Below are 12,659 nucleotides of genomic sequence, written 5' to 3' on the forward strand. Positions count from 1 at the left end.
CAGGTTTTCAGAGAAAGTGGAGATGCCTGTGAGATGCTACAGGGCAGACATAGAGCTGATGCAGGTGGGTACAGGAGGTGGTGAGTGATCTGGGCTGGATGTGCTGTGTTTGTTAGTTACAGTCTGTGGACAGTGGGTGAAGCTATTGAAACAGAGTGTGAAAAGAGCAAAGAGAAGAGGTTGGAGGAAGGACGCTGTGCAGAGAGCTGGGCAACCAAAAGCCACATGGGCAGGAAGGAAGCCAGAGGGGAGAGAAACTTTAGAGCCAAGAACAGAGTGCTTCAGAAAGGAGCAGGGGGTAGGGGAACATGGTAGAATGCTGGGAACATCTAAGTCTAAGAGTCTGTAGGGTTGGCACATGCAGAGGTAACTGCAGACCAGGAGAAGAACAGTATCTTGTCTGTGTGTCATGGGACCCAGGCCAAGTTGGAGTGGCAGGTGGGGTAGGGTGGCTTTGGAAACAACCTGTATAGACTCTTCCAACAGGTTTGCAAGTGAATGGAGCAGAGAAATAGAGCAGTAGCTGTGGGGATGCACAGGGAGAGTTTTGTTTTAAAGATGGAGCGTGATCTAGAAGGAGGGAATCGCTGACCGGAGGATAAGGGGTCTGGGGAGGAAGGAGAGAGAAGACTTGATAGAGTGAGAGGGAAGGGGCAAAGCACCTGGGCTGGGAGGGCCACTTCTGTCAGGGGGGACCCAACTCATTGTGGGAGACATGGGAACTCCTGTTTGATGATGTTATTCTCAACAAACTGTGACTCAAGGGAAAAGAGGCAGGGGAGGCAGGCCTCCAGCTTCTGGTAACATGTTCTCATTGCTTTGTTTGACTTTTGACTCTGAAGAGAAGATCTGGGTGGCATAGGAAAGGGAGGATCCCGGAGTTCTTGTCTCAGAGGAGGACGCACACAAAAAAGCAGAAGTTGTGGGAGAACCGAGGCCACAGATGGAGAGTCATATTGACTCAAATTTTAATTTAATTCATATTAAATTAGCTTTTTTTTAATGTTAGAGAAAAAAAATCTCCCAAATTATCTAGCTAATGGGAAATAACCATACTGATGGCTGAAGCCAGTTTTTGCACGACTACAATGTGTACAGACTCTAGAGGGCAGCATTGTTGAAAGAAAAAGCTCAACCAGGTCTGGAAAGTTACTGTTTAACTTGTGGGTGGTGAAAACTCATTTAAAAAGTATCCCAGGCAGAACATAGATTCTAAGTTACAAAGATCATTTAGTGCCTTGCATTCGTTGTTCTTTGAGAAAAGACACTCAGACAAACGTGACTAAATCCACTGCCAATACTGAACCTGGATCCCCTTGCCCACTTTTCCAGAAGGTTTTAGCCCCAGCCATTCTGAGCCCTGTCTGCTCACAAAACAACTGTAGTGGCGTGAGTTTTAAAAACCACCCATGTCTGGGCTCTGCTGAGTTCTGTTATCTCAACATCTTGGGCTGAGGCAGTGCCAGCAATTTCTTAGAAACTCAACCAGGTTGATTCTTTGCAGCCTGGGTTTGGAGCACCTCTGCTTGTTTGCACCAATGGTCTCTAAGTACTGCCCCTGGGCAGGCTTGTTATATGTGCAAACCCTGGACCTCACCCCAGACCTAGTAGACCACAAGTGCTGGGGTGGGACTCAGCAGTTTGTGTTTCAATCAGCCCTCCATGCAATGCTGACACGCCCGATGTTTGAGAATCATTCCTTCATACCCTAGTGATAAACTTCCTCCCACCCTTCCTTTCTGCTTTCACCTGATCTAATGCTTTGTGCTATAATTTAACCTTGACTTTAGTTATTTGTCTTAGTACTACTTATACAGATAGTCACCATGATGAACACACACACACACACACACACACACACTCATACATTCTAGTATGAATCAGATTACCTGGAGAATTTGATTAAAAAAATCTTGGTCCAGGTCCTAGCTTCCATCAGTGAGCCTAGGCTTTTATATATATACTTTTAAAATTAGCTCTCTAATCTCAAAACTCTGAGGAAAACATCTAAACTATCAGAAGACCTTATGAGATCCTTGCTCTGTACTCTTTCCCAGGTTGCAGGTTAGTTTTGTTCCTCTGGGTGCCCCATCCCCACATGCAAAGTGAGGGTGATATGGATCCTGTGGATTCTCAGCTTGTGCAATGCCTCAGTCTCACCAGCATCCACATGTCCCACCCGGTGTCAAGCTTTGAAACTTAACAGAGTGTGTCTCTGGCTACTCCTTCTCAAACAGGCCCATTCTTCCTTCAGCAATGTGGGTCATCTATCTTTAAAAATACACATTTTAAGCCAGCATCAGTGGCGCACACCTATAATATAGCTTCTTGGGAGGCAGAGATCAGGAGGATTGTGTTCAAGAACCAGCTTGGGCAAATAGTTTACAACACCCCTATCTCTAAAATAACCAGAGCAAAATGGACTGGAGGTGTGGCTCAAGAGGTAGAATGCCTGCTTTGCAAGTGAGAAGCCTGAGTTCAAACCCCAGTTCTACAAAAACAACAACAAAAAAACCCAAACACATTTTACGGCAAACACATCGACAACAAGTATTTTGAGTGAAACTTTTTTCTGTTGTTGTTGTTATCAGGCAAAAAAATGGTAGCTCATATAACCCTTGCCTCATTTTTTCTAACGGGAAATGTCCCTTGGAACTTCGAAAGTTGTAAGCAACTAGTTAAGCTGCATGAACAATAACTCACATGGACTAAAGATACAAACATGCAGAAATCAGTGTTTTGATCAAATAAAATATACTCAAATTAATATGGACAGAGAGGCAAAAATGATAAAACCATAGCAGTAATGCTGTGCAACTTCCTCTTACTGCAGCGAGGAACAGACTGTGTTCGGGCATATTTAAAAGTTGGAATAGTATTAGCAATTATAAATCATTGAAATGTGCTCAGGCGCTGGGTGCTTGTGACTCACGCCTGTAATCCTAGCCACTCAGAAGACAGAGATCGAAGCCAGCCCAGGCAAATAGTTCTCCAGATCCTCTCTCAAAAAGAAAAAAAAAAAATCTCAAAAAAAAAAAAAGGCTGGTGGAGTGGCTCAAAGTGTGGGCCCTGAGTTCAAACCCCAGTACTACCAAAAAAAAAAAAAATTGCTCACAAAATGCTATGATAAAACCTAAAAAAATACTTGTATTAAAATGTAATGTTTTCCTGTTTCTCAAGGTTCCTGTAAATGGGTTGTCATACTTTTATAATGGAAAGAGAAAAGAGAAAGGTTATCAGATAGTAAAGGTGTCACTAGAAACACTAACATGTTATAGGTTTAACCAAATAGAACTGTTGTTCTTTAGAGGTAAAAAACAAAAATCGTTCAATATTGGCAGCTTTATGTGGCTCAACTGGTATCAGCTCCTTTCTTTTTTAAGACGCAAAGGATCAAGGTAGAGGCTGACCCCAGTCTTATTCAGGGACTTCTTTTCAACAGAAGAACTGATTTGAACACTAAGAAAAAAGTCTAGGGCTGGCTACAATGTTTTTCCTTCAAACCAGCTGCTTGTTTTCCATGTACTTTCCTTGTTTATTTACTCATTCAACTTCAGAAGCTGCGGCCAGTGTATTGTCATTGTGCCTCTTTGCAGCTTGAAGGTTTCCTCTGGGGTCTTTATCAGTCCTTCATCTTTTGGGCTGAGAGTCCCATTAGTGCTCAGTTTCATATCAGGAGATCGAAGACTGTCTTTTCTCAAAGGTTGGAAACCTTCTATAATGGAGTGAGTCGTGCTTAGCGTGGAGCACGAGCCACAGGCCTTCAAGCTGTGCTGACAGTCTGAGCAGAGTGTGGCTTCATTCACCTCACAGGACACCCATCAGGATTCAGGAGATGTTGCCAACCTTGGATACATCTCTTGACCTTGCTGGATCTCAATTTCTTCAGTGCAAGTGATCAGATTGATATTAGGTAAGCAATAAGTAATCTTTATAATAACCATTTTGGTCAGTAATATTTTAATTCCCACTTTATTGATGGAGAGCCTGAGATTCAGGAAAACTAAGTCATTTGGGCAAGGTCTCAGTAGATAGCTTTGAAGTTGTGTGATTGGTCGTGTTGGAAGGCCTTGTGTATAGTGCAGTGTGGGAGAAGGTGGGCCGTGGACAGAAAAATAATAGAGCGTTTACTTAATTGGCCCCGGTATACATTTGTGAATGCATGATGTCTTGTGTGTGGCTATATATGCATTCATTCCTTTGCATTTAATATGCTGATGACTGTAATTCATGATATGTGTGAGAAATTAGGAAATCTGAGCTATCTTGTTGCTTCCTTGAAGAGCTCAAATCTGTTGACTGGAGAAAAAAGCCTCCAAAGGGCTTGTGTTTGTGTCTGTGTCTGACTGTCAAAACTTAGAGAAAGAATGTCTTTCTGGATCAAGTTATTGGCCTAAATGATTCTGAATCAGAGCAGACCAGATTCAGGAACCTGGAAAGCAGTTCATGCACAAAGCCAAGGCAGTAAACCTTGTCCAAAACCCCAAGCCAAGAACAGAGCTGTGTCTCCAAGGACAATGTGCTGTCCTATGCCCCAGGAGAGCCCTCTCCAATTGCTCTGCTTTGCCACACTCGGGTTCTCCCTGATGCTAGACACTTTGAAGTGAGCCTTTGGTATTGTCCAAATGCAATTTCAGAGCCTTATTCTGAAATGTGTAATAGGTTTCAGTCTCTCTTTTAGCTAAAATCCAAAGACCTCAAAAAGAAGGCAGTTGGTAAGTATTCCTGAATTTCAAAGTAATGTGCTAGTAAGAACTTAAAAATCCCATCTGTGGAACTTGCAAATAAGAAAAGCTCACTGAAGTAAGAGCTTGAACTTATATGACTCTCTGGAATAGACAGACATGGCTGACCTGAGAATTTTGCTCATTCCTCATTCACCTCTTTCTACAGAGGAAGGCTCTGTGATGCTGTGTACTTTTTTTTTTTTAACCAAAACATTTTTATTTTTTAGGCTTCACAAAAAAACAAACTCTTCTTTTTTCCATGTTAATCATGATTAACGTAGAAAAATGGGCATACAATACAACTTCAAATCATGTCCCTTTAACGGGAAGCTTAGCTTTATAGAATCTGAACATTAAAAGGTTAAAAAAAATTTCCATTTTCTTGTCATTAGAAGACAAAACAGGATCTAGTGTAGGTCAAGGAAATCCACTCGTACTTCAGGTCCTTCTCTTCCAGGAACCAGCATTGTTATATTATCTCCATTTAGCAAAATCTGATCTAATTTATAATCTTTCTGGTATGATTTCAAAAGTCACCAAATCCTAGAAGTGTACCAACAATTTCCTTATCACTCTTTATCATGATGTGAATTTTTTTTTTTTTCAGCACTGGGGCTTGAACTCAGGGCCTTCACCTTCAGCCACTCCACCAGCCCTATTTTTGTGAAGGGTTTTTTTGAGATTAGGTTTCATGAACTATTTGCTCAGGCTGGCTTTGAACCATGATCCTCCTGATCTCTGCCTCCTGAGTAGCTAGGATTATAGGCATGAGCCACTGGTGCCTGGCTATGATGTGAATTCTTGATCCTATATATTTATGCACCAACTCTAGCGGCTGTAGCTGTGGTGGGTTGGTTACCACATGGAGGTGTTAGCCTCCATGGCATGCCAGAAGTGGCCTGCTTGCTTTGTACTTTTAATGTCATTTTTTCCTCTACCAGACATCTACTTTTTAATCCTAGCAAGAGAGTGACTGTTCATGTTCACCTTTAGATAAGAATGGACAAGTGACTTGACCAAGCAAAGTCATGGCATTCTTATTTTTCAATTCTCCCTCCTTGTTATTCCCCTGTAATGCTTTTATCACCACAGATGGTCTTTCTAGCATCTCAATTAGATCCTACTACTGCCTGCTGATATTCTCCAAGAAGTATTTATGTAGAATATGGATCACAAGATTGTACCTTTCTCTTTAACACAATCTTAACATGGACCCCACTATCTCCTAAAAGAATCTGGGCTTTCAAACCATTGGTTTGTAATTCCCACATTTGCTTAACACTAAATGGAAGTAATTAAAGAGAACTCTTCTTGTCTTATGAAAGGAAGGTAGTAGCCATGGTGAGTATAGAACACAATGCTATTGTTGCGTATCTAGAATTGAAGAACAAATAGAATGTATTCCAATTGATTTAAAATTTGTATGTAGCAAGACAATGAATAAACAAAATGAAACAAAGTAAACTAAAACATCTAGGTTGTGGGATTTTCCTAGATTCTTGATTTACAGCTTTACTTGTGAAGGTAAAAGTGTTCCTATCAGTAGGTGGTAGGAAACTGGTCCTATAAGTTAACAATCTGGGGTTTCCTTGGGCAATCTTATTGAAGTCAATCTGTATAAAAGGAAATTTTGTAGTTAGAAAGTATCTCCCTGACATAAGTGGAGATGTTAAAATTTGAAAGAGGATTTTCTTTCTTTCTACTAAAATTTTAAAGTATTGCTTTTGTAATCCAAGTTTCTGCTATCAATTTTTTTTTGTGCATGATCACTAAGGAAAGGTAGGGAACAGATTCTGGTTTCATTTATTTCTCTTGTTATCATGGAAAACAGTCACTTTTTCAAGGCTCATTCATTGAATGGTCCCATGTTTTCTCACTGATCTTCTAGACAACTTTGTTATATACAAAAGTTTCATAAATACTAATCTGTTTCTGGAGTCTCCAAAAGTTGAGTATCCCACACTGCTGGAAATGCTTGGGACCAGAAGTATTTCAAATTACTAAATTTTGAATCTGGGGATTTGAACCTGGCACTTAAAAAGTTTTGGATTTTAGAACGTGTCAAATTTTTGGATTAGGGATGTTCAACCTGTATTTTGTCCCACTGTCAGTTTCTCCCATAACCAGGATCATCCTAAATTTCTGAGGCTTTGTATTAAGTGTTGATACCTGGTAGGGCAAGTCCCTCCCTTCCACTCTACCCGTCTTTAATAGTCATTTTGATTTTTTTACTTGTTTTCCAGATAGTGTGTCCCATTTTTGCCTGGGCATGGTCTTGGACCTCAATCCTCCTGCCTATGCCTCACTTATAGCAGAGATTGTAATCATAAGCCATCATGCCAGTAGACCTATGCCACCACATCCATCCTAAGGAGACATTATAGGAGATTAAATATATATATATATATACATATATTTTATATATATACACCAAGGTTATGGACATGAAAGCTTAATGTCTTAAAGATTGTGCTGAAATTGATCTATTTCAACCAAAATTCATCAAAATTTTAAAATAATTTTATAAGTTAATTGTAAAATTTATTGCTGTAATTCTAGTTACTCAGGAGGCAGAGATCAAGAGGATCATGATTCAAAGCCAGTGTGAGCAAATACCTAGCAAGACCTGATCTCGAAAATACCCAACACAAAATTGGTAGAGTGGCTCAAATGGTAGAGTGCCTGCCTAGCAAGTGTGAGGCCCTGATTTCAAACTCTAGTACTGCCAAAAAATATTGCAAATAGTTAAAGTTTTATAAACTTCCCTATATGGTCCTTGCATTATAAAAATTTTATTCCTACTTACTCTATGGGTTTCTTCTTTCTTGCCCATACAAACTTTTTGGTCCTTCCCCTTTCCTTCCTTTTGTTTTCTTTTTTCTCCTGCCAGTAGCTCCTAATCTTTTGCCAATTAAATTCACTTGCCTCTCTGACTTCTCAGGCTCTTTTCCTCCCCTGTTATCTACATAATAAAGTAGACGCCTGTGGAGATAAACAGCACTTCCGTGGAGAGGAACGTGGAGATTACTGAGCCTCTCTGGAACTGAGAACCAGCAAGGAGAGAAGAGGCCAACCTTCCTCTGGGGCAGTCTAGGGGAAGGGTCATCACCCATATGAAAATCCAGGTACCTGAGAAGGCAGGATGGCTGCTGGGTAGGCAATCAACAGTTTCTACTATGCCTAGAATGGAGACCTAGGTTCCTGGGTCAAGCAGCAACAGCGACAGGGAGGGAGCTATCGAGTATTCTCCAGAGTACTGTTATACGTTGGGCTCTGTGCTGGGAGTTTTCCCAACATAATTGCGTTTATGTTTTACTGCAGTCCTTTGAGTAGAATTATTACACTCTCATTTTGTGTTGAAGAAATCAAGGCTTACAGAGATGAAAACTTAATGAAGCCTTCACCAACCCCCATCCTCCAAAAAGTGAAGAAAAATGTCTTCTTCCATTTTTCTTCACACACATTTGTGTTTCATGCCCTTTCTTTTGACTATGATTATTTGGGTCACAAAGAGGGTTAATAATATTATTGACTGAAAAAAAAAGCTTTTGGGCATAAATATCCACTAAAGAATAGTCTTCCAAATGTTCCTTTATTTGCTAAAAAATAAATTTAGCCAAACCCTGCCCTTTCTGCATGGCATCAAATATTTCTATAGCTATCATCAGTGGAAGGAACAGTTATTTTTATACTTGGGAGCACCTGTCATTGCATTATAGATATCTGACTCAAGACTTAGAAATTTATGATCTTTTAAGTTGGGTGCATGTCATCCTCATTGGACAGACAGATGTGGAATCTTGACACACAGCTTCTTACTCTATTGTCCTGTCTGGAGCTTTTTATTTATACAACCATTGGTGTATCTGCTTCTTAGAACAGGCTTTTAACTTTACTTTGAAAGGAATGCTATCTTGTGGATGAAAGAATAAAGCAAGCAACTTGGCAGGAAATGGATCAGAGTAAAAAAAAAATGACCTTAATGAGATTTTCTATTGGCAAATCCAGTTTCATGCTCTAACAGGAAGCAATCTTTATTGCTCCTTTAATAGTATAGAGCTGGCTGTCTTAGCTGATCCTGCCATGGGAGATGTCTGGAAGGAGATGCTGTCTTAATCTTAATGACTTTAAATCTCTATCCTTACATCCAGTGCTGCTCACTGGCAGCTCCAAATTCATTTTGGCTCTGAGGTGCTTATCTGCATTTGTCAGGTATCTGGGAACTAACCAAAAGGCAACTTGACAATAGTGGAACAGAATGGGTTTTGAGCCTTTCATAACCTTGCAACATTTTGAAACAAAGCATCTACTGCTGTGAGTTTTGAAATGTGAGGCTGGCCCCATAGTAGCTGGGCAATTTTCATTGCAGGAGCCATCACAGAGTCTGGCCTATTGTTATGGTTTGGATATGAAGTGTCTCCCCAAAATGCTCATGTATTGAAGGTTTGATCCTCGATGCAAGCAATTTTCAGAGGTGGGCACACCTGAGTTTCTTCACTGACATATCAGGGGCCTGGGCTGAGATGGCTGGAGCAGCCGAGGGCTGGCTGTGCAGTCCTCTTTGGAGACATTTGGTGTCTCCAGTTGGCAGTTCAGGGCTCACAGAGTGACTGTTAGAAATGAGTAGAAGTCGGAACTGCCAGCTTCTTAAGCCTGAGCCCTGAACTACAGTATCATCGCACTGTCTTAGGGCTTTGCTAAAACAGTCACAGAGCTTGTCCAAATTCAAGGGGAGAGGGTGGCACTTCAAAATGGCCAGCTAAAAGGAGTAATCAAACCGTTAGGGGTGTTAGCTTCTTTTCTATCCTTTATAGCACTTAGTATGGTGCAGGGGTATGTTGTAGGTGAGAAAGAAACTTGATTTACTTTTATTTCTTGAAATGGAATGCACCCATCACCAAGTTAGTGAGATAGTTAAGATCTGTTAACATACCTTTTTGTAGGTGCGTTAGGGCTAGGAATTAGAAGAATTGGACTCTAGTTCTAGTTCCTTTCTTTAAAAAGTGACTTATGTTCTTGTGTCTATATCTTGGTATTTCAAAGGAGGATGGTGTAATTACATTTAGGAAATTTGAGTACAGAATTATAACTTCTCAGGTACTATATGGTACAACTCAGAACTCTTAGAGTTCTCTTTATTATTTCCTAATTTTATCACTTATTTTTTCCAACAAATGATAATGTTAAGTAGTTTGTAGTAAATGTTCACTATGGAATACTGTGGCCCTATAAAAGAAGCAAGGAATGGAAGACCTCTATGACAGACAAAGGTAATACAAGAAAAGAAAATTGCAGGTTCATCTTATTTATGAATGTAAGTATAAATGTCCTAAATTTAATATTATCCTACTAGATATAGTAGGACATTAAAACCAATAAAATTGTAAGCAAGTAAAGTTTATCCCAGGAATGCAAATATGATTCATTGTGTTTTCACTTTTATGACTAAGTACTTCATTTCCACTGCTGAACAAAGTAGACTACCATGATTACATTTCTTTTCCTCTAAATGATTCCATTTTCCTTTGGTCACAATTGCTTCATTAACTTAGCTCTCTTTGGAGCTACAAGGTCTTCCCAAACTTTCTGCAAAATGTCTCTCAATACAGTTTTCCACATGGTCAAACTTCTAAGGAAGTTTGTCTTTGTTGTCCTGGCAACATCCCTTCTAGAGCCTCACATCCTCCTGCTTTCTGTGCCTGCCGCACAGCTGGGCCCTGCTCTTCTCTCCATCATCTGGGAAATGTTCTCTACTCTAATGATCTGGAACCCATGGCTTCCTCTTTGGGGCTTTATGCTCTTGTTTTGGTGGAGCACATTTTCCAATAGCTCCTGAGAAACTGTGCTTGGGAGACAGGAAAGTCACCCTTGATGGTCATTTGCCCATCATCCTTTTGCTTAGCATTTTGAAGTCCTGCTCTGTGGTCTTCTGGTAGGCAGTGCTGCTATTGAGAATTCCTAGGCAATCCTTCTTCGGATCCTTCATGTGCATTTCAGTAAATCTTTGGAATATTTTAGGATGTTTTACTTGATATTTTCAAGAAATGTCTTGATGTTCTTCTTGAGGGTCTCCATTTATCGTGCTGGGTCTTGGGTACTTTCAACCCAGAAATTTATGGTTTCCAGATCTGGAAATTTCCTTGTACTCCTTTGTGATACTTCTGCCTCCTGCATTTTATCTGTTCTGTCTCTAGAAATCCTTTAGTTGAAAAGGTATTGGGCTTCCTGGAGAGAACCATAATTTTCTTTACCTTTTCACTTCTATTATCTATGCCTTTTTTGTTGTTGTTGCTTAGCTCCTGAAACATTTTTTTGAAGTTTAATATCCAAAATCTTTATTGATTTAAAAAAATCTTAGCCATTATATTTTTAACTTCTAAGAACTTTTTCTTGTTCTATTTTGTCTTGCTCTCTCTTGCATCTTGCTCTTGTCCCATTGATAAAATACCTCTTCATACTTTTCCAAATATATAAACTACAGTTTCTTCAAAATTTTCTGCATCTCTTTGTACTACTCAGTTTTTTCCTTCTATTTATTTAAGCTCTTTCTTTCATCCTGGAGGCTTTCTTTGAATATCAAGTGATCCTTGGGTCTCTGTTCATGTTTAAGATTAAAGCACAAAAATTGTGCTTGGATGGTGATTGAGAACTAGTGCAATTCTCTGTGGGAATTACTAAGGACTTGCAATATCTTCCCACTAAGGTTTTCTTCTACCATAGTGTCAATATCTATTAGAAGTTTTCCTGGGATAATTAATTTCCTCCCAAGAAATATTATCTTATATTTTATATGAGGAAGGTGTGACCTGGCTGCTGGTGAAACTTTAATAGTTCTGTATCCTCTTGAAGAACTCCCTCGTTCCTAGTACCTGTGCAACCCCATCTTCTTGACACGATCCCTAATGCCTGTTGGTGTGTGGTGCATATTAACTTATTTCTCCTCATTAGGCACTTAAAAAGGAAAAAAACCCAAACCAAAAAAATCCTCCATCCTTTCTCTACTTTTATATATATTGGTCCAGTTTTCTAGGTGTCTGTTACTTTCACCACAAATGAGGTTTCTAGTTTTCTTCCTTGTTCTCTGTTTTTTTTACTGGGTAATTAAAAAAAAAAAGGAACAGAAAAACATACACATTGGTATCCCAACTCCAGAATTTCTCTCACTTTTTTTGTAAATAAGAAAACTGAGACTTAGCAATTAAATGGCTTTCACTCCCTTACTGCTTCACAGCATGGCTGTGAATGATCTCCATATTGTCAATTCTGTCTTCATCTTACATGGCTCAGCAGTAGCATTTGATGCAGTTGGGGTTTCTTTATTTTTGAGTAGCTTTCTTTACTTCCTCCTTGGGTACCATGCTTCTCCCTCTCCTTTCAGCCTCCTAATGCTGGAGAGTCTCATGGCTCAGTCCTTGATCCTTTCTTTCTGTGTCTTTTTTTCTCCCTTCCTTTTCATTTGTTCTTTCCTCAATACATGTGATTTCATCAATTCTCAAGACTTTCAATGCCATTCACATGGAGACACTTCCCAATTTACATCCCTCTACCATGGGCCTGGCTCCAGTGTTTCAAATTCAGTGTCCAATTGCCTACTCAGCATCTCCATTTGACAATCAAAGAATACCCCAAACTAAGCTAACAAAACCCAAATCTTCCCCATCAAGATGGCTCTACTTAGGTGGTCCACATATCCATTGATGGCGCCTTCATCTTCTAAGTGATTCAGGCCTAAAGCTTGGAGTCCTCCTCAGTTCTTCTCTGTCAGTATCCATATCAGGAATTTCTGTTGACCCTTCCTCAGTATTTATCTGAACTCAGCCACCTCTGTACTTCCCTGGCTAGTACCCTCATTGTCATTGTCATCTCACCTAGATGGCTACAACCATTTCTTAACATGACTCGTTTTTCCTACATGTGTCCCCTATAATCTAT

At 39.9% G+C, this 12,659-nt stretch overlaps 1 protein-coding gene and 1 long non-coding RNA gene across 6 annotated transcripts in view; one reads left to right on the plus strand and one right to left on the minus strand.

Moving 5' to 3' along the window:
• Nucleotides 1–12,659, minus strand: part of Kcnab1 (potassium voltage-gated channel subfamily A regulatory beta subunit 1) — a 388,256-nt gene that overhangs the window by 24,327 nt on the left and 351,270 nt on the right. The window lies entirely within an intron of this gene.
• The window catches only part of LOC141423307 (uncharacterized), a 45,848-nt gene continuing 36,626 nt past the window's right edge, over nucleotides 3,438–12,659 (plus strand). For both annotated transcript variants that reach the window (XR_012448065.1, XR_012448064.1), the window contains exon 1: nucleotides 3,438–3,913. This is a non-coding gene — a long non-coding RNA (uncharacterized lncRNA). The remainder of the gene's footprint in view (nucleotides 3,914–12,659) is intronic.

This window comes from Castor canadensis, chromosome 5 (genome assembly GCF_047511655.1).
Source record: "Castor canadensis chromosome 5, mCasCan1.hap1v2, whole genome shotgun sequence".
Classification (NCBI taxonomy): domain Eukaryota; kingdom Metazoa; phylum Chordata; class Mammalia; order Rodentia; family Castoridae; genus Castor; species Castor canadensis.